This window comes from Uranotaenia lowii, chromosome 2 (genome assembly GCF_029784155.1).
Source record: "Uranotaenia lowii strain MFRU-FL chromosome 2, ASM2978415v1, whole genome shotgun sequence".
NCBI lineage: Eukaryota > Metazoa > Arthropoda > Insecta > Diptera > Culicidae > Uranotaenia > Uranotaenia lowii.
The window spans coordinates 194,858,494-194,880,785 of NC_073692.1; the positions used below are offsets into that span (position 1 = coordinate 194,858,494).

At 34.0% G+C, this 22,292-nt stretch overlaps 2 long non-coding RNA genes across 2 annotated transcripts; one reads left to right on the plus strand and one right to left on the minus strand.

Moving 5' to 3' along the window:
* Positions 1-17,169: 17,169 nt before the first annotated feature.
* On the minus strand, positions 17,170-19,154 carry LOC129746721 (uncharacterized). The gene is made up of 4 exons (XR_008737359.1): positions 18,706-19,154; positions 18,419-18,634; positions 18,266-18,361; positions 17,170-17,550 (listed from the first exon to the last, which is right to left on the minus strand). It is a non-coding gene; the product is annotated as an uncharacterized LOC129746721 (long non-coding RNA).
* A 1,010-nt stretch (positions 19,155-20,164) lies between these two features.
* Positions 20,165-21,390, plus strand: LOC129746720 (uncharacterized). Its single transcript, XR_008737358.1, has 3 exons — positions 20,165-20,458; positions 20,524-20,832; positions 20,900-21,390. It is a non-coding gene; the product is annotated as an uncharacterized LOC129746720 (long non-coding RNA).
* Positions 21,391-22,292: the final 902 nt, after the last annotated feature.

A 22,292-nucleotide genomic window follows, 5' to 3' on the forward strand; every position in this document is an offset into this window, starting at 1 on the left:
CAAAAATGAGACATTCATCTAATGCGATATATAAAAAAGCAATTACAAAAAGCTTGGCATCAGTTTTGACATGTTTTGTTCTAGATTTAACTGAAACCCAATCACTCTTGTGATAAACGTCTTAGAAGCGACAAGTCATCTGATGTCCTTTCAGCTAATGGTGACATTTTGAAAATCAAAGAGACCTCTAATAAAAAAAGATCTGATACATCTGGTTGGCAATAATTGACTCAAAAACATGAGGGGCATTAAGATGGCAGAAATAGAAGATTTCTTTTAGAAATAGAAGTAGAAATAGAATTATTTCTATTGAAAACTCAAAAGGATATTCGACCGAATATTCGGCCGAATATTCGTTTGGCCGAATAGTTGATAAGGTCAATATTCGGTATTCGGCCGTTCGCCGAATACCACTATTCGGTACATCTCTACTCCAGACATAAAGTGAAGACAATTCAGTGAAGACAATTCAAAAAGACACTTATTCCTATGATTCCAGTAAAAATCGAGATCGAATGCCTTCTGAAATCAGTCTTTAATGAAAATTTAAATACCTGATCGGATTCAAATTTTACATCTGCATGATGTCGAATTTATGATCTATAAGTCTATAGCCAAGTTATCACTTCAAAGAAGTAGCTTTCTTCAGTTAGCGGAACGAAAAATTAGCGGAACTTTCTTATCCGCTAGCTGAAGAAAAATTTAGCGAAAAAATGAACTCGCTAACCGAAAGTTAGCGAACTAATTAGCGATTAGCGGATTAGCGTTTTTGTGCCGGACACTGCTAAAATTCATATATCTTGGAAACACATCTATTTAGGATTATAGCAGTTGTTCTTGACTAATAGATCGAAAGCCGAACATGACCTAAAAATACTCCCATGGTTTTTGCATGGTTTTTACATAAAATATCCCAGATTTGGCCAGCCCGTGCTTGAAAAATTCTGACAAGCTTATTCTAGCATATCCAACCCCCTGGCAACTTGACGTTTCCCATACAAATCACGTGTGCCAGTTTTTTCTGGTTCTCTGGTTCTGTCAAATCGAAAATCAAGCGACTTAACATGTCGGAAGGACGCATATAGAAATATGTTTTCTTTTAATCGATTCACCTAATGAAAAAAAACCTTTAGAATTGAAAATAAGCTCATTTATTCGTAAAATAAATCTGTTTTCAAAAGTTCAGTCGAAGCAAACGGCACTGTTGCAGCATCGGTTTAGAAAACCAAGCGTCGCCTGTAGCTGTCAATCGGACTTTTCTATCGAGACTAACTGGCAACCGGGGTGAAAAATAACGGTCGAAGAAAATCAGTGGAAGCAAAAAAGGACGCCTACATTTTACGTCGTGGCAAAATTTATTTAAGATTTTTCGGTAGAACAAGTGCAAGTTTTCTTAATAACTTAAGACTGTTTTGTACAGTAGTGAAAACCCTCAAACGGTAGATACTTGTCGAAGCAAGTAATACTTGAAAAGGATAAATATTGTAACTCATTAGGATTCTAACCTTAAATAGGTCCCGTGAACGGGAATCCACTTTTCGGAGATTTCGGTTAATTTTTTATTGCAAGACACAGCTGAAACGGTGAGTTATTATACAAAACAAATGATTTTATTGTAAAAGTTGTTGCTTATAACAAATGAGGTCCGGGTGCTCCGGGTGTTAGGATTGAGGTTAGGCGATCAGTAGTTAAGTTTCGGGAGAGTCGACCAAATGTAAGTTAGAACTTGTTTCATGTCACCTCCAAACCCTAATTCTCACCTTTTCATTGTAGTCTTGAAGTTTTATACCATATTTACTACAAATGCACTGTCAGAACTCGACATTCCACCCGTTTTTCCTGACTTGCCTGCGCCAACAGGCACACAGACGTAAATTTGTGTGTCCTTTAATAGGTTTAAAAGTGCCGGACTGATCAAAATAATTCACTGATATACGACAGATTTTTGGGAAAAAACCCCTTCCACCGAAACTATTGATGACGATCGTACACAAGAAATGTAAAATAAAACATTACCACAACAATCATCGAGTGATTTTCATAAACTGCGATACATATGAAAATTTTAGTATAACAAAACTTTCAAATCATAGCAGAACATTTCTCGGTTTATGGAAAACTGTTCCTATACAATAAATAAATGAGTAGAATATTGAATGAAAATAATAATTTCGGTTGAAACTTTTTATTCATTCATTCGAATTTTATGATTCGCACAACCCCCTGGCAACTTGACAGTTCGGTCGAGTTTCGTGTGTCTGTTTCAAAATCGCAGATGTGCCGCTTGTTTACATACTTTTTGAGTCATGCATATGGAAAGGGCACACAATTAAATGTGGTGCGAATCAGGCAAATTCATAACTTTCGAATGAATAAAAAAAAGTTTTAACCGAAATTGTAAATCTTATTCAATATTCTACCGATTTATATATTGTGTAGGAAGAGTATTTCTATAAAATGGCAAAAGTTCTGCTATAATGTGATTGTTTTGTCATTTTAAAATTTTCATATGCATCGCAGCTTATGGCAATCACTTAATGATTGATCCTGATGCATTTATTGTGCTTGAGTGTCTCCAACAGTTTCGGTGGATAGTAAACTTGTCCCAAAAATCTGCCGGATATCAGTAATTCATTTAAAGCAGCCCAGAACTTTTATACCTTATGTAGGACACACAAATTACCGCTCTACTCGTTTTCTTGGACTTAACTTTTGAAAACAGATTCACTGTACATAAAGCATAGCTAAAAGTTCCAAATTCAAAACTTTTTTTAAGTTGTTGAATGAGTTACAGAAAACATATTTCAATATGCGTCCTTCCGACATGTTATGTAGCTCGATTTTCGATTTGACAGAACCAGAGAACCAGAAAAAACTGGCACACGCGATTTGTATGGGAAACGTCAAGTTGCCAGGGGGTTGGATTCGCACCACATTCGATGATGTGCCCTTTCCATACGCATGGCTCGAAAAGTATGTAAACAAGCGGTACACATGCGACATCTGAGAGTTTTAATCAGGCACAGGAAACTCGCCAGATCTGTAAAGTTGCCAGGGGGTTGAGCATTTCCCAACTTCTTCAAAATTATTGTATAGGTGCCCGCATAAATGAGGATTGTAGCCAAACGATTTCTCAAATAATCAAACGACGATTTAATAAAGCGTAAAAAAACGTTTAGCAAACGATTATTCAAACCTTGAAATACATTGGCCTAATCGTACATTCTGAATTCACTTTATTTTTAATATGTCGTTAGGTTATGTAATTGTTAAAAACTGTTAAAACACTTGTATGGAGGAACAGTTCTACGAACAGTTGAGATAATGTATAAAATCCGCTTGTAGAAACGTTTTTTGTGCATCGAACCATTATTGCTATAGTTTTCTTTAAAGTTCTCTTGTATATAAACATTTATAGCAATTGTTTGAAAGAATTTAACAAAACGTTTTCCAACGTTATAAAAACGGTATTCGGAACCGTGCATGAATAAATCACGCACACATGGACAAATGTGTTTGGAGGAGTTTTAGGATTCGAATAAATAAAAACACCATTTCTTTTCATTATTTTTATATTATTTGAATTCACCGAGGCACCGAGTTCGTATTTCATTTGAAATTAGCATCCTACGAGGATGATTAATAGAGCCAAAATTTTCACTGGCCGCACATAGCTCACTATAGTGGGAGGTTCCCACGGCTGGGGAACTTGGATTCCGCGCTTGTAGGTTCAGGTTTCAGCTGCAGATGTTTTTTCTGTCCAGTTCCAACGGCAGCCGAATAATTTTGTGAGTTGTTGGTGGTCCTTTTCCACGAGCCACGGGCCCAAAGGAATCTGCTGTTTGAGGCCATATTTGCGAGTTGCTATAAAGAAAAAAATGAATTTATTGCTAATAACAGAAGAAAATTGATATTTTTGAAGATAACTTACCACTTTTAATCCCGAATTTTCGTGAATTCTCCGAAGTTGAAAACTTAACAGCGAAAACTTTTACCCGGCGCGCAGTGTTGTTTTTCTTTTTTTCACATTCATTAGACAGTTTTCGGCAGAGGTGCCAAATATTCTGATGATTTATGATTTGCACTTTTTTTTTAAACAAAATCTCCGACATAAATTTTAATACTTAAGTAATTTTTGATCGAATAGGATTTTAATTTTTTTTGTAAGTTCTTTATTTGAAACGGCTCATACTTTTAGGCTTTAAGGAGCCAAACTCGTTTTGTTTGATTACAATTGTTGCTTATATCTAGTTCACTTTTTGAAGAAAAAAGAAGATAGATAGGGAAAAATGAACATAAAAAGGATTATAGACGAAGATCAATAGTTTTTAGGAAAAGGTATATTTCGAACATGTAGTTCAAATCTATCACAGCCAGGACATCTCTCACTGGAACATAGGGTGGTTTTCCTCGGGCCCCAAGGGAATCTATGAAGTTCGTTCTAGCGAAAAGATGAACCTCGCACGATCAAACAATATATTTTAAATTTTTGTTTAGGTTTATTTTTGTTGTTAATTTGTAATGTTTATTTTCTGTCTATATGTTTCATTTGATTCAAGAAATAATCCTATATCAGTGATCAGAAGAAACTACAAAAAACATAAATGTATGCTAATTTTCGTTTTGTTTAATCACCTACATTGTATTTATTTGACCCGAATGACAATTGTTAAAGGGTTTGTAATAAATATTAATTATAATAACAACCTAGATTGTATTTGTTTTTGTACTGATTAACGTGCAAAACCATCTGGCATCTTTGACCGGCGTTTCGATCGTTTTTGACGTGCGTATGACAGAAAGAATGGACGGTATGTGTAAAGGTTTAAGATCATTTTCACGATTAAAGAAAAATTGCAAGAAATCGTACATACCATTCTATCACCTTTCCAGATACCATCACATTTTCACATGAACGTAAATGTTTCGTTTTCATCGTTGTCGAAGTAAAGTTTGATAGAACATCTGCGTTTACAAAAACAATCACTATTTCTGAAACCGTAGATTAATTGTATGGACTGTTTTAGATATAGTTTTTTAGTATGCGGGTGTCATTCACATAAGAGACATACATACTCATACCAATCACAGTTATATTTGGTTGATTTCGAACTTTTTTTAAGTTTCTTTTTTTGAAAACCTATGACCATAAAATTAAACTACAAGGAAAATAATAAAAAGGTAAAATTTACCGAGATAAAAAGGTGAATGCTTGTGAAACCCAAAAAGGTAACTTTTATCTCACCGACGTGAAACTTACCTCACAACGAGGTAAAGTTTACCTGAATCCAGCAGACAAAAAAAGTAGAATTCACCTAGAAAAATGGTGAATTAAAAAAGGTACTCTCTACCTCTTCGAGGTTAAGCTTAAATTTCATTTTGTTGTGCAAGTTCTCATCATAAAACTATACTACAGATTGGCCTCCTGAGCTACGAAGTGTTTTCCTCATCATTCCGGAACAGCCAATATTATCCCTAAGCTGGCCGGACGAGTCGATCGGAGAAGGGACGGAATGTGCTAATTGTAGGAGGATTCAGCGGCCATGGTGGCGCGGAAGGACATGGAAAAAACAGCGTTAATGTTCGAAAGGATTCAGACATGTTTTCTTCCGACAAAGCAGAAACATTCAAGAAAAAAAACGGAGCTACCGAGCCGGATCGTCAGAAGGAAGAACATTTTTGAAACATAGATTCACAAGACTCTAATCAAAAAGGCAATAGAAAATAAAAATCAAATCTAGCATGAATTTGTGACTCTGTTTCATTTAATTTGGTAAATAACCAGAACAGCGAAAAAAAACTCTTTTAGACCCTTTTAGAATGGGTAGAATGTACCTTTTTGCTCAGGAAATTCTAAAAAAGTAAAATTTATTTTTTTTCATGGATTTTCCTCCTATTGGATGATTCATCCCATAAAGTCGAGAGTAAAATTTACCTTTTTTCTATGGTTAAATTCAACTTTTTGCTAGGGAAATGAAAAAAAGGTAAAATTTACCTCGAAAGAAGGGGTGAAAAAAACTACCTTGTTACTCGGTATATTTTACATTCTTATTTTTTCTGTGTATATTGCTAAAGTTTAGAGGCAGAATCATAAAAAGAAAATGATTATTTTTAAACTACAAAAATAAATGAAATTTTATCTTTTTAAAATTCGCTAAGTCCTCCCTCTATTCCTTTTAGCTTTTTTTTTGTTTCAACTTCATCAATTGATAGGCTATCCATTTTCAAAATTTAAGGTTTTAAACTTCTACATAAAAATCATGAAAAAGCTTCAAAAAGAGTTTAAAAGTGCCGTCTGTATAACTACACCCAAAATAATCTGCAAGTCGATGCTTCGTGAAAAACTTCTTAATTCTTATCTAATTGATTTTCACGTAGATGCTACGAAATAAATATGTACTGACATTCCCCTATAATAATTAATGCTTCATGGAATTCGCCTACAAGCTACGTGATTTTTTAGTAAGTTTAACGCGATGTAGTAATGTATGAAATTAAGGTCGATTTAACTTTTTCTTTTTCTGTGGTTGTTTTTTGCAGCCAATGTTAAATAATGGAAAAAGATTTCTTTTGAAACTAAATTAATTTTCACAATCAATTTTCGAGACCGTTCAAATTCAAGTTCAAACCAAGTTAATTTTATGCTGAAGTTAAGTCAAAACCGATGATTTGTCATGGAGCTATATTGGGCATTTGAGGATGTAGAAGAGAATTTCCCAGGAGAAAAGATGCTTCCTTTTTGCTGCGCGCTCCGCATGGCAATGGCATGAGATTTTGAAGTTATCCCAGGTTTTCCTGTGTCAGTCCTGCAAGACGGAAAAATTTCCAGAGCTTTCAACCCCTTATTTCAAAAGTTTATTTGTCTTCCTTTATATCTCATTTTTTCTAACCTATCTATTGACTACTAGGACGTGGCTGGCACCGTTATTGATGTTCAAAGAGATAGCATCAGTTATGTGCATTGAGAACGTGTAGCCTATCCCAGGTACCGTTCATTTGACCTCTGAACAAAATTGATGGCCTTGGTCAATCACGGAGCAGCAACTACTGGCGATATGGAACTTGTTCTACTAAGCCACGTCCGCAATATTGGAATCCGAAATGTATTGACTTGTACAGGCCCCGTTCGTTTTTGGCAACATTCGATTTTGGCAACATTCGATTTTGGCAACATCCGATTTTGGCACATGTGCCAAAATCGAACGGTTTTTGGAGACGAAATGACTTTTTAGTTTTCTTTATAACAGGACCAATATAATTTGGACAAACACCAAAATTACGTTTTAACATTCAGAAATAGTGATAGAATACAACAACAAAAACAAAAAATTCAAAAAAAATTTATAAAGTACTCAAAAATTACAAAAAGATGAAAAATAAAAAAAAACAAAAACAAATACAAACAAAAGACTAAACATGACAAAATTAACTTAAAAATGATGAAGAATGAAAAAAACAGCAAAAATTACAAAATAAAACAAAGATTATGAACAAAACAAAAACAGTGCAAAATGCATCAAAAACATGAGAAAAAAAAACTATAAAAGCTCTAAAAATGGTCGGAAATTGACTTAAAATAACGTTAATGATTACAAAAAGTGTAATTTTGTAGAAATAGCAAAAAAAAATTTCAGAAAAAAAACCGTTCGATTTTGGCAACATTCGATTTTGGCAACACAAAATGTTCGGGCATGTTGCCAAAAACGAACGGGGTCTGTATTTAAATCAAATTTAGAAATCAATCACAGAGTACACTAAAATGCATTTAAATTCTTCATCAAGACATCTTAAGGAGCATTTCGGGTTCAATGATTCAATGTGGATATGAGTAGTCAATCAAGCTAAGCTAAGCTAGCTAATTAAATTTATTTTCACAATCATTCACTACTACAAAACACAAGTATCACTACACTGATAAATAATCATGGATTCCGGGGCTTTTTCGATGAAGCTACGTTACGTTTTCTTTCTCTCGAAGAATTTCATTCTGCTCTCATTTTAAAGTTATGTCAGTTGTATGCCATGCTAAGCCAATTTTATCAGATCCGAAACAATGAGCAAACCAAAGTCAGCTTGTATTCGTCCCTCTTAGAGCACCTGCAACGGTTCAGGCGTAAATATTGGTTTTAAGTATACCAGTTTTAGCAAAATTTTAAATCTTAGAATCTGATAAAACACCCACTCCCCACCGGTGTAGGAGCAAATTTGAAACGGAAACACTTTGATTGCAGACACTCAATAATTGAGAAGAAAAAACTCATTTTATTAGAAAAATTGCATAAGTTTTGAGTTTCACGGTTAATTGTCTTAAAATTAATTCTACGAATATTCTTTTTGACAGATCAATGATTTCAACTATTCTACCAGGATTTCATTAATTTAAAAGCAAAAATGACTACACAACGAGGAATTCAATTGAAACAATTCTTCAATTAATTCAATCAAATAGCTTTGAATCAATGGAATAAGGTTTTGTTAAAATGAAATGAAAAGCAATATTTTTTTCAAGTTATTGCTGACATTGATAAAGGAAATGAGAAATGTTTATCCCAAAGTCAAAGGAAATTTTCCTTTGATTTGTCGACATTTTTGTTTGACAAAAACTTGTTTCACTTTGTAAATTTATGTATGGATACAGAAAAATATGCTGATATTGACGAAAACTCCGAGCACTCTACACGAAACTAAAAATCTCTCAATATCTCGAATAAAACAAAAATTATAGAACAAACAATAAACATTTATTTTATTTCATCGAAAAAGTATAAAAATTTTCTTTACGTTTATTTTTTTTTCAAATTTTAGAACGCTGACTGGATTCACAATAAGTCGAGCCCAAATGAAAATCTCAATTTATGTAACGTATAGGCTGGTTGAAGCGAAAAAAAACATTCAAATAATATCTCAAAAAGAAACTATTATCACACCCAATGTTACCCAAATATGTGTGAAAGAAATCATTGTTGGCTAAAATTTTCTCACCGTGAACTAAATCGGTCTGTCGTATAATTTGAAATCCTGTTCCAAATTTGCATGAATTTGGAACAAAGGCGTACTGTTGGAAATTTTGAAATCGATAACTATGCTAAAACAGCAATTTACGCCACCGGTGCCAGCCGGATTGTTTTAGCGTGGTCGAAAACCGTGTTTTGCGTCTACCGTTGGGACAGCCCTTACAAACAGTCTTCACGGTACAACTTGAGTTCGAAGTGCACGCAAGTTTTTGCACTTACTTGCACACAACTTTCGAGGCGCAAGTTCAACACGCACCCATTTAAACTCACCGCACTCAAAGTGCAGGGTACAAGTTCGAGCTCGTGTTCGAACCCGGGTGCGAACCCGTGTGCGCGCATCCATGTTCAGAATTAAGGAAAAGGAATATAACGTAGAAAGTGTAAGCGCTTGACCATCTTAGGTAACTTTTTTGTTTCAATTCCAATCATGATGCTGTCTTCGGGTAAAACATTTGTCTTGATTTAGGCTTTGAAAATTATTTAAAAAAATCAATCGGCTAGTGGGGAAAAAAGTTATAGCAAAAGCATAAAGCAAAATATTTTTTAATCTCATTCACGCTTGAGGCTCAATCTCAACCCCTTCCGATGGTCAGATTTTGCTTAGTTAAAATAGTGAAGTTCTGGTAAGCCAATGATTAATTTAAGTTCAAAGCGGGTTAGATTTACCATGTTTTATTCTTCCTATACTAAGATTAGTAACTCCATTTTGCGCTGTGGTTTGTTAAATCATTTGAAAATGCTAATATTATTATTATTATCGTAAAGTAATGTTTGAATACGATTTTGTAATGTTTTAATACGATTTTCACTGAAAAAATGTCCTATATGCTTATTTTTACAATAAATATCGAAAATGTTAACTTTACAACATTTTCATGAATTTCAGTCAGAATCCCAAAGTAAATATGGATTGAATTTTTTTTTGGAAAGACATACCAAATTTCAAAAATCTGTGAATACTGTATTCTATAACACAGGATCTGTGACGAAAATATGCTCGAAATGCTCTGAAATTATAAATTATTCTGTGATTCCGGCAACCTTGGCCATAACTTCTACAAGTTTCAACCGATTAAGATAAATAATCACTTGAAATCTTTGTTTTATATCAACATTCGAGTTCCGTATAAAACAAACAATTTTATAATGTTACCATCCAAATCTAAAATCATCAATAAAATTTCTGTCGATGAAATAAAATCCGATTTTTATCGTTTTTTTCGTTCATAAATTCATCATTATCATCAACACCTGCCGTTTCAAATAAATAATTTACAAAAAAAAAAAATCAACAACTACTGTTAATCATACGCTAAAATGATGTTCAGATGATCAGTACAAGTTTGTTCACCTTCAACGTACAAAACAGAGGTTCAAAAATAATGTTTTGCAGTCCGAAATTTTTAAAAATTTGATTACAAATAAATCGTTTGTTTATTTTCAAAATTCGTTTTCCAATTCGCTGTTTGTTGTATCTCAAAATTTAACAAAATGAAAATAGTTTTAATCGTTCATTTGAAAAATGATTATAAAATTTGTATAATTTCGATGTTTATTTCAATAATTTTCTTTCAACTTCCGTATAACTGAGCAACACATTGAAATGATTCATTTCATTTTTATGTGGATTAGTTAAAAATAAATGGAATCATGATCAATTATTAATAAAACTATTTAAAACTTAAACGAAGTTATATAAACGGACGCTAAAAACATTTTTTCATGTACGACTAATCCGGTTTACAAACACTCGAATTATCTAGTACGGCCTGTTATGAGCTTTTGAGTATGATGAACATATTTTTTCTATAAAGGAATTGTGTAAAAAATCAATAAAATAAATAAATGATGCGAAATAGAACTGTAAAACCAATTTATAAAAATTGTATTAACAGGGCCTGTAAAGTTCATATAACAAATTAATGGTTGTACTCCATTTACCCGAAATCCATTGCCCAGAATGAAAAATCACCAGAATTCCAATCACCAGAAATCCACTTTCCCAGAATTTTTTTTTTCCAGAATGCCCCATTTACCAGAAATTTTTTCCCCAGAGTGAACCATTACCCAGAATTTTTTTTTACCAGAATGAAACATTTCCCAGAAAATTTTTCACCATTTACCAGAAAATTTAACATATTATTCCAAACTAGAATTTAAAAAAAAAGATTTTTTCCACAAAAATTGGGTTCAAATAATATTATTCTTTTGCGGCAAAGCCGCAACCAACTAGGATGGAGAGGCCGAGGCGGCACTAAGCCGCCGAAGCTCCCAAATCCGAGGTGGCCGCTGACCCGCCGTCGGAAGCGACGGCCCTAATACATTGGTCTAGGTCTGCCGGGGCTTCCTAGGTCTGCGTGAAAGCTAGGGGTGATCCCTTAGCCCCGTCCGCCACGCGACAGCGTGAAGGACAATATATCTTTCAAGTTCGAACGCGCAGCGTGAGGAGTCGGACACCAAAACAGGTTTTTTGAAGGTTCATGGTTAGCATTAAATCAATTTAAGTACCAAATCCTTAAACAAAACACAATATTGGTTCTAAACTAAACTTAGTTGGAAACTTTCAAATCTGTGGTTTCATGTCAAAACTTATTTTGTAAAATTAAATTTCGAATCACATAAAATTTACTAGAATTCATTAGAAAAATAAAAAAAAAACTTAAGGAAGAATTCTGGGGTTTGTGCCATTCTGGCAAATGTTCCATTCTGGCGAAAAAAATTCTGGTGAATGGTCCATTCTGGGAAAAAAAATTCTGGTAAATGGTGCATTCTGGGAAATTTTTTTCTGGGAAATGGTTCATTCTGGGATATGATTCCGGGTATTTGTCATTCTGGGGAAAATTCATTCTGGGCAATGGTTTTCGGGTAAATGGGATACATTCCAAATTAATTATAGAACAAATGAAAAAAAATATATGTAATTCTCAATTTGGTAGGTATTCAATAAAATGAGGTATTTCAATTTTCTAACATCTTACCAGTGGTAAGTTAGCACAATGAAATCCATCCAACGAATCTTCTAAATAATTATGAGTTTTATTTATTTTCTTGTTTTGTCAGTTTCAAAGTGAAAATATTTGATGTCATTTTTAACCCTCCAAAGGTGTTCGGGTCAATATGAACTTCATGCCAATATACTGAAAAACTGGGATTATTGAAAGACCAACTATGTTCTATCAAAATGATAATCAAATGAACGACAAAAAACTAAAATTTAATTTATCAAAATCGGTTCATTAAAAAAGAAATACAGCTGAGCAAAGCCAAAATTGGATGTCGTTTTTTAAAATAAGACTTTTTTCAAGCGGAAGATACTACATGGCGGTCAAAACATTTATTGCATCCCAACATATCTAAACATCGTCGGATAGATGTACACTCTTGACAAATCCAAACATCAATTAAACATTCAAATACAGAAAAGCTGCCACAAGTTATGAGTATTTTAAAAATATATATTTTTTTAATTTTTTTTCTTTCTGAACCAGTTTTCTCAAAGCTTGTAATACATATGAGGCCCTTGGAGCCAAAGGGGTATAAGTGACAAAATGGAAAAAATCGAGATAACCATCTAGAACGAATCCTTGACTGCCAATCATCATATGCTATTTTAATCATAATTTTATTTCACTATTTTGTTATGTTTAGATCTCGTTGAAAAAATCGTGCTAAATGAAATTTCCTTTTTGTTTGGAGCCAAAGGGGTATAAGTGCTGCACTTATACCCCTTTGCCTCCAAAGTCCATTAAACTGATGTACTTATCCCCCTTTGCCACCAACCCTAATTTGATTTCATGAAAGTAATGTTTTTTCATCGAGACCAAAAAATTTTAAAATCAATGTAATTCACTTTTCTTTTGAATAGCTGATGATGTTTAAAAATTTACCATCAACTATGATTCATCTGATTGCATTTAGTGATAATTCTAGTAGAAAAAAAAATTAATATATTTAATTATTTTTTCTATTTCAATAACAAATTAGCGGATCACAAATTCCTGATTTCTGGATATATGAAGTGTGTCACGGATTAAAGGCTTATAAAGTACAAAAAAATGTATTTGTACGAGATAATTGGGTTAATATTGAAGCGCCTATCGTTAATTTACTGTAAAAAACCAACTCAGAGTGACCGCAAGTCCCATTCCAATACCCAATTGATTAGGCAAAGACGTACAAAACACATGGTGATTGGAATTTAGTGGAAAATACCTTTCACGAATTATTATAAATTAATCTTGATGGAAAAACGTTGTTTGGAGAGATTTAGTAGAAGTTGCCAAGACCAGGTCGATCTTCAGCCATAAAATCTCTTAACCTACTGTACCAGAATATATTTCTCATCAAAACAAAAAAAAATATATTTATACGAAAACTTATTGACTCTTGTAGCAATGAATATTTATGGTTTCTTACCCATATTAATAAGATCAAAAAACCTGGATGTGAAAATTTGTTGGTGGCAAAGGGGTATAAGTGAATTTATTTGGTGGCAAAGGGGTATAAGTGCATGTGTTTGGAGCCAAAGGGGTATAAGTACCAAATTTAAAAAATATGTATCGCCTCAATAAACGTCAAATAAACGTTGTTTTTTGGGAAAGTGTTGTAAAATGCTTTGTTTTTATTTAGAAAAATCATTCACATGAAAAAAATTCATAAAAAATATCTATGGAATTTACTGGAACACAACGAAGTTCAAGTGCTTTTTTCTCGAAATCAGGTTTTATGCACTTATACCCCTTTGGCTCTAAGGGCCTCATATCGCCTTAATTTTGAAATGTTGAGTAGCTTGAATAAATAACCTACACAATGAATATAATATCATAAAAATCGGATAACATTTACGGCCGGGGGAACGTCATCAAACTGCAACTCAAATTTCCCAGAAACGGATGTTTTGCGAACAGCTTTGGAAGGTTAATATTTTGCTCATTTATGCCATTTGTGATATTTTTGCCATTCTTGAAGTTTCATCTTTTTTTGTCAATTTAGCTATTTTTGATATTGATTATTTGGTAGTTTTTCCATTTGTGTCATTTTGATAATTTTTTCATTTTTATTTCATTCATAGTTTTCATAATTTTCCATGTTTTCTACTCGCCATGCGATGATTTATCCATTTTATGATTGCATTTTTTAATGCCTCAGAAATATAAACATTGTTTTATGAGATTTTCGGAGCAAGAGTTGCAATGGCAATTTCCAAACATTTTACCAAATCACCGGTTTTCTGAAAAACAACCTAGTTCCAGAAAAACAAATTTTCGGTAAAATTTTTTTTTTTTTTTTTTTGGCCGACAGACAAAAAAATTTCATAACAATTTTTAAGAACCAACCATATATGTTTGAATCGGTTTTACAACCCCATACATAACTCCAAAAATCTTCAGAAAACAGCATTGAAATTGATTTACATACGCACAAACGATAGAAAAACTAACTGAAGAAAATAATTCATACCACCTTCAACACCCAGGCATACACAGGCAGTCACATTCAATTTCAGTTCAGCCAGCCACTGTGAGTACAAAACTCGGTACGAACCCGAAGCGAACCAGAGTACGAACATCGGGGAGCGCACTCGGGTACAAAAAATGTGCTCGAGTTTAGGTTCGAACTAAACCCAAGTACAAGCTTGTGTGCAAGTTCAGAGAAAACTTGCGCCTGGATTTCCGCACTCAAGTTGAACTCGGTACATGTTTTCGTGAAGACTGCTTACAAAGATTGGAGAGAAACTTCCTTACTATCTGTACTGCATTTATGTGAAATGGCCGTTTGAAACCCGAATATTACGCAGTATATTTTACATTCATGAGCACAGGAAAATTAAAACAGTCGATTCATCCGAATTGACAGTCGTGCAGTTTGGTCAGTGGTTGTTTGTATATTCTTTTGTCTTGTGATGGGATAGGGAAAAACGTGAACATGTCATACGCAATGTGGTTGCGCTATTTAGAAGCCTAAATCCAACGGTAGCACAGCTTGTTAACGCCAAAAGTGTGTGAGTTCTTTGCCAATTATGTGCGAGTATCTGCATGTCATGATTGGAGAAAATCCTAATCTGTGGGTGTATGTTTTTTGATGAATTGAAACATCAGCATGGTGTTCAGTCTGTAACGAACGCTCGTCGCGTATGGTCGCTTTCATGTCTTCTTCCGCGGGTGTTTGAAGTGATGTCATTCATGGTGTTTGATTCGATGGAATACAGATTGAAATTCCTATTTAGTATACAAAGTTGTAGTTATGTGAAATTGTTGTAAAGTGTCGGGTTTTTTTTTTTTGGAGGGTAGTGTTGTGATTTTTGCAGTGATTTTGTTTTCGAGCTGTGCTGCGCTGGCATGGAGTAAAGAAGGCTGGGCTTCATCGCACGCAGGAGTGGGGCTTCGCCCTGGGGTTCATGCGTACATGTGTGTGTGTGGAAATGAAGAGCTGCTAAATGGGCAAAGTCAGGGCCTACTGTGTTGTCGAAAATTCGAATTTAAAAATTTTACTGGTGGGCAAGGTATTCAGTAGAGAAAATGATCACAAATTTGATTGTGCAGTACGTTTTCATTGTCATCGGTTGCTTGAAACGCGTTCAAGAATTAAAGGGCATCAGTGATGAGGTGAACGAGCTGGGGTGGACTGATTATGAATGCATTGGGTTGAGTTGTTTGGTTTGAAATGACGATGATACAAAAGATAAACAATTTTCATATGTAGGATTTGAAATCGAAAATAAGTTTATTTGTTTATAGAAATGCTTTCAAAGTCCTTTTTTCATGACGAACCAAAATTCCCTTCCTAAATTTATAATTTTTAATTCAAATTTTTATTACCATCGCAAGTTGTGATTTGATAGTTATTATCGGTTAAAATAACTATTTTTTGAATTAGAATGTGAATCTGAAATGGGAAATAATGTTTTCCATAAATTTTAACAAGGATTTCAACTAAACCAATTTTTTCCAACCGGGATGATATCATAATCATATTTTTAATTTTCAGGTCAAACAACAGGTAATTCATTTAATTATATTTCGTTTATCAAGGAGTACCCGAGCAGACTTTTATGGCAAAATTATACCTAATTTTGCTATCATGCCTTGAAAGTAAAATGAGGTATCATTATGCCCGAATAAAGGTGGTACAATGCCAAAATTTGGGTCTCACTTTGCATATATGGATACCTCGATAATCCCAAGTGTAGGTTTCACTGAAACCTTAATGATGCCTCGTTTAGCCACCATTTGAAAACGTGTTTTGAGAGCATAGAGATGCCACTTTTTGACGTCGAGTGATTCCAAAATTTGGTATCATTGAGCTTTCAAAGCTCGTTCAAAAATGCTCGCTAAACGAGGTATCATTAAGCTTCCGTTTTAACCAAAATTTGGTATAGCTGTGCTATACGCATAGTACCACCTTAATTCGAGCAGAATATGCCAATTTTAACTTATAAATCATGATAGCAAATTCGGCATAATTATGCCACTGAAACTGCTTGGGGATGCGAATGTTTATCAATATATTGTTAAATAGGATTTTGCCTGTAATAATAAAAACACAAATACTAGTAATTTTGATAGTGTATATTTAGGCGTTTCAATGTGCAGTAGTGTATTATAATTAACAGAAAAAAAATATGTGAAGGGGTTTATTTCAACTCTAATGAACTTCAAATAAATTTTTAAACTTCTCTAGAAAAAAAAATATTTTTCTGAAAACCGTTTTGAAATGATCATCTTTTTTTTTTAAACGAAACCTCAAATTACTTTCGATAATATGCAAAGAAATGTATCAATAATTGAACACTATTTTTTATTTAGATTCATAGAAAGTACACAGCTGTTTTTATAATGAAAAAAAAAACACAACATTTTCCACGTTTCGAAAAACTGATCATTTCCATATTTTAACAATCATATTGTTAGGAGCAAAATATTAAATTTAACATTAAAGCAAAAATAAAAAAACTCAAGAGCTTAAAAAAGTTATAGATATGATGATAATTTTAGTAATTTGAATTTCTTAAAAAGATTTACAGTTACAGGCCTGTAAAATCAAATATCATATTTTTGCTCAGATTCAATTTTATTTGTATTTTGAACCGGGATGAATTTTTGGCAAAAATAAAGGTATACTTAAATTAAATGACAGCAATAATCAAACCATTTAATTTAATGTTATGAAAAAAGTCCAAGTGTTAAAATTCATAGATATAGGTAGTTGAAAATTGAAGAAAAAAAAATCACATATAGATCAATTCTTCTACTTACTAACAATCGAATTATTGCAATATAGCTTTGATGAAGAAGTTGTGATACTACCACCAATAGGAAGTGGTTTGCATTTCCAGCGCCGGCGATGTTGTAGCTTTCCCAAATGTTGCGGAACTGCAGCGTTGTTGTTGTTCCGAACATGAAACCCGAAGAATGAAGTGATGTTGATCTTAACTTGTTGGTCGAATTCGGTTGGCTCCACCAAAACAACGATTTGGACTGGATTGGATTCCAGCCACTCCTACTCTTGGCTTCATTGCTGTTACCTACGTTGTTGGCTGAAAGAACAAAACAGCTCTAATTAAAAGCAGAATTAGATTCACTTAGCTAAGATGCTTGTTTTGTTTTGTCTGGAAAAATGCAATGTTATAGAAGTTATTTTAATTTTTTTTCATAGGATTATTTATCATTTTTCTATAGTACTTCATGTGAGAATAAACCTCGTGAGTTTTGTTTTAAAAACATTTCCTTAACTGTTAATAAATTAAGATGAAAAAATATTAACTTCACAAAAATCATTTATTTTATTCGATTTTGTGACTCGCGAAACTACTCTAAAATAGTAGAAGCAGTTGCTAGCCTGGTTTACACTTCACGTGAAAAAATCTTATTTTATCAATAACTCAAAAACGCGACTTAACTTATATGTGTAACATGGTAAAATCGATGGGTATAGTTGGAAGATGGAAAAACAACTGGCCTTGTTGTTTTAAACATCCTAGAACTGTTTTTATTCCGATTTCTATTTTTTTTTTCACCGCAGATTTTTCATTATGGTAGGGGAATTGAAATAAAAACATTTCGAGGAAGATTCAAACAACATTTTTACGAGAAGTGTCAATGGGCCTTAATATATTGGACCAAACATATTAAGAATGGGATCAGATAAAAAAATCAGTTAAATATGTGTATGTATAAAGAAAATTTTCTAACATACGGGACAACATAGCCGAAAGCGGCAGTTTAGTGTCAAAGAAATTTTGGATAACTTACATGACATACCGAAAACATTCCAAATTGACCTAGTCCGCAAAAGCCAGGTCGGTGTTGCGAACATCCAACCCAACTGTGCTCTGTTAAGCTTTTTACCTGTAAAAAAACGTAAACGAGAAATCACTTCAAGAATTTAGGTCAATCAATAGTTACCTGGAATATTTGGAAGCTCGATCCCTCGTTACATGGATAATTCAACATTTCCGGCATTTTTTTTATCCTAGCCGCCATCTTCAGTTGAGCGACGTTGAAACTGACTCCGGGACGCCTTTCAAGAAGAGTTTCCGTGATCCGAGGATTTTCCGCTACGAAGGTCTCCAACGGAATTAATTGCTGCTACACCACCGGATAAAGGAACGAGTTGGCCGCCTGGATATCAATTAAAACATTAACCTTTTTCGTCATTCTCATATGACCATTCGCAGTGGTCTAATCCTTACCTTCCTGAAAATCAGAAGTCAGTGGACAAATTACACCGCTGGAGTTGCTGCTCTCTGATCAGCAGCCAAGTGCACTTTTGGTGACGATGACAAGCTCACCGTTCCCGGTCGATAACGATGCGGTTCGTTGGACGAGGCTCTTCCGGATGACTGTAGCGATCGGGTGAAGCTTTTCTCTGGTGAACTTACGGGAAGTCTTCGTTTTTAAACTGTTCGTGGCACGCAAGCATTTGCTCGAAATTCGCGGTTTGTTTTGGTTTTGATTTTTCTAGAAACACTGCGTTAAATCACGTTGTAGTTCTTGAAATCTTCATGAGGTGAAATTTAAATTATCGGACAAATCTAGCGTAACATTTCATAAGGGCGAAACTAGCAGTTAGCTCGAAACGAGAAAAACGCGTTTGAAATTTCGGAACATCTAATCAAATCCTATTTAAAAAATCGAACACTTTTTGTTCAACAAAATCAAAAATGTGCATTATATTCACCTATTGTTCGTTTGTTATCAAGATCATAAACTTTTTTTTCTAAATTACGCCTAAGCTACGCCTGCAAGTTTCGCCCAATTGATCGGCCGTTTTTGTTTTGGTTTTGAAGTTTCGCCCATAGGTCCTACACGCAAAAACTAATTAAGCCGTTTTGTCACACACGGTCAATTCAGTTACACTACACGAATAGAAAAATTAACCCCATTTTGAATAGGCGTAACTTCTCGTTCCAACGAAAATGCATCAACAGGAAGTTTCGCCCAATAGAATTTTATCAATTTTTTGAAAGTTTTAAGTGATTTTAAGATGACACCGCGTTAATTAGGTAAAGTGCAACCACGTACATCCGGAATGACCGTTAGCTCGATTTGTTTACATTTGGCAGTTTCGCCCTTTTGAAATGTTACGCTAGAAATGATTTCTAGTGACAATTTGTGACGTTTGGAAAATGAAATGGTCCTGTTCAAGGCGGGTAAAGCTTCAGGTGTGTTCTTATACCAATGCACGGAATCGTCCATCTTGTGACAGGCAATCGTAATCGTAGGCATGGTAGACGAACAATTCGCTGTCAAAAAACGCTCCGTCTCCACCCCCCACCAATGAGAAACTTTTGGTACCCCTTGCCCACTTTTCCTCAATATGCACCCACCCTACTGACTCACCCTGGTCCTGTTTGTTACAGGAAATTTGCTGCAAGAATGCATGAGTGTTACACTGATATAAATATTTAATAATACGTGTATTTGCAAAAGAACTTGTAATTTGAAAAAAAAAACTAAAAAGAAATGACAAGTTATGTAATCTTACAGCAAATTTCTTGTAACAAGAAGAGCCATGCAATTTGCTTTAATTTCAAGCAGTACTTGCGTGAAAATTACACGTCTTCCAATAATTTTCACTTCATGTAGCTTGCAGTTACGACAATATGATTTAACACAGTGTTTAACCATAACTCAAAACAAAACAGAAAATCAAAACAAAACAGAAAAAAAACTATCGTGCCAGCAGCTGATCGGATGTTTCTTTGAATTTGTAAACGCTCGGAAATCAGTCAATGCAAAAACCCTTGCGTAAGTAGTTGACCATCAAAACGATCAGGAAAAGTGCTCCGTTATCGACCGAGAACCATCACTACCAGAAGTCTAGGGAACTGCTTGTCCGTAGTCTGCCGTTCCAGCCTTTGGTTCTTCTATTCAAAAGTTCTGCTGTGTTAGATTCTCAGGAATATGGACAGAAAACCTGCTGTCTAAAGAAGGACCAAAAAGGTAAGATTCTTAAGATGGTCCTGTAATAGTTGTTACTGATGATTTTTTTTTTTTTTTTTTTCAAGGGAGTTTAACTGCCAGGGTCATTCTTCCCTACACCCTGTTACTGATGAGCATAAAATCCTCCTACTAATCCAGCACTCCTCCTACTAATGCTGTTACAGGTGAACCAACCAGCTGCACTCGGTCTTAAACCTACTAACCTAAACTAACCAACATCTAAGATGCGGTTCATATTCAGCCGGCGTGCGGTTATAGCGATGGGTTCCGTCAATAACCTCTCTTGGCAAGAACATACCGGAACCTAACGGATATCTTAAGTGTTTGCAGGTCTGGCAAACGCAAGTATTCCAGATCCTGCAGCATTTTTTCAAGTATTCCAGAAAAAAAGTGTCTAGTACAATCAGATCTAACTTATGTTTTTCTTTTATCTATTCGTAGATCGAAACATCATGGAGTCAGATTTTATGAAGGTTATGATTGCCAAAATTAGACTAATTCATAAGATGCATAATTGCATGAGATGCATGGCGATGGAAGTATTTTTACGCAGAAGAAAGAATGAGAAAGACCGAAAAATATAGAGAAAGAAAACAGTGAAGAAGATAAGAGCTGGAAACGACTCATTCAACAACTGCATCTACAACTACATCTGGGGGCAAGTGAATTAAGCGTTGAGCTGAAAGTAGTATTGTAGACGTAAATCATTCATAACTGTAAAAAACCACAGTGTAGCAATGTGGTGCGTGCTACATATCTTCCGGGAAATGTTAAATCGTGTTAGCTTAAAGATATATCGTATAGATTAATTATATTTGTAATTCGTAGCAAATCCTTTTTCGAACGTAAAATTGTTTGTAATATGAAATGATGGAATCTCGATTTATTGCTATTCTTATTTTGTGCTTTTGTGCAGGTAGTCGTGGCATTCGTTTGCTCGGTTCTGTGAATAAGTGCCAAACAAATTTACAAAAAAAAGTTAAATAAAATAATTCTCTTTGAAACCTGTTTTTTGTATAACTCAGAAAATAAAATAAAAACCACGATTAAAACTATAGTCTTTTACAGTGCTGTAATATCACAGGAACTTATTTTAGCTATGTACCTATCAATTTGAAGCTCCAAGTTTTTTTTTGGTTAAACTCGAGGATGTCTTTGCAATTACACATAATATTCATTATATTTTTTGCGAATCTCAAATAAGGCCTGAACAATTTTGAAATCCTTCTTTTGTTACTTGGATAAGCGACATCACAAGGGGGAAATACTGAAAAATAAATAAAATTTACAATAAATTGTAACACATTTAGAAATGCTTAACAGAATTGTATACAATTTGTTCCTATCTCATACATTATTACTTCCTCTCTTTCTCCTGTTTGAGTTTTCGAATGATTCATCGAACAAAATAACTTGAACTTTGTAGTTTTCGGAAAAAATCAAAGGGAGAGCAACGTGCGGTGAGAAAAGTTCGATATCTGTTACAGCATTATTTATGAAAGAAATTTTTTTGTGGTATTATGGTATTATGTTTAGGTTAATTGATTTAAAATCTCAGGTTGTTGAAATCCATGTTTGAGCTTTAATTTAAGTTTTAAATGTAAATTAATTGAAGCTGTGTTTAACATTAAAATTTAAAATCTTCATTTGATTGATTTTTATTCTTTGTTTGTGTTCGGCATATGGCGAAATGGAAATAAAATTTATAAAATAAAAATATCTAAATGATGCCTAGTTTTGCTATCACAGAGAAATCAAAACAAACTAATGCACGCACTATGTTGGTAATGACTGAACTCGTGGTTTTTTTCTCAGCTCGTTTTAAATTTTCGAT